Genomic DNA, 845 nt, shown 5'->3' with positions numbered 1-845 from the left:
GGGCAAAGTACGCGTGGAAGCTTTTTAAGGGGTCAGGTCTGGTCTGGTCTCGCACCAAAGAACGAACCGGGAGCCGCTTTCAAGCCGGTAAGATTCAACTTTTAAGCTCTCGGTTCGAGGATCAACGCGCTGATGCACACCGGGCTTTTTTATTTATTTATTTTTTTTCATGTGGTCGTGTTGAAATGTGTGTCCAAAAGAGGAAGGAAACGAGAACAATCCTAAAGGGGGCAAAAAATTAATAAAATAATAAAAATTCCCGTCAGGTTTCAGGGGTTCCTGCTTTTCATGGCCGGGGTTTCGCTGTGTGAAAGCAGCTCCTCATCCGTGGAGATCAGATCCAGGGAGGAGGAAGAACCTGTGGTTTGTCCTGTCATTAGAGTTTAAAAGTTCGCAGTTAAGCCCTCTGCCCTTCACGAACCCGCAGCCTCAGTCCCTCTGGAGCCGCGACGTCGCAGCAACGCGGTGTGTGCGGCTCTGCGGGCGTTTGGGTCGCGGAACAGAAAGCCCTGGGGTGACCCGCGGGTTTGCCGGGAAAGCTGCAGCACCTCAGGGCGATGGAACCGCCCTGCTGTGGGTTGTTGCTGCCCCCTGCCGCTCTCTGTGGTGGGCTGCACACAGGGCATCTCCAGGAAGTGAACCAGCAAGTCCCTTCTCCCTTCAGCTGTGTGAGTTGAGTGATGTGATCATCTTGTTTAATACTATTTTAGTTTTTCCTTAAGTACCGAAGTTGAGAAAAGCGTCAGGATTAACAACAGGTAGCTGTAGTGACTCAGGAGTCCTTCACCACACAGCAGTGAGGTGCCTCAAGGGATCTGAGTTAGAGTTAAATCAGATATATTCTG

Source organism: Chaetura pelagica, unplaced genomic scaffold (genome assembly GCF_000747805.2).
Source record: "Chaetura pelagica isolate M959 unplaced genomic scaffold, ChaPel_1.0 scaffold405, whole genome shotgun sequence".
In the NCBI taxonomy this organism is placed as follows: Eukaryota; Metazoa; Chordata; class Aves; order Apodiformes; family Apodidae; genus Chaetura; species Chaetura pelagica.
This window is presented reverse-complemented; position numbering follows the sequence as displayed.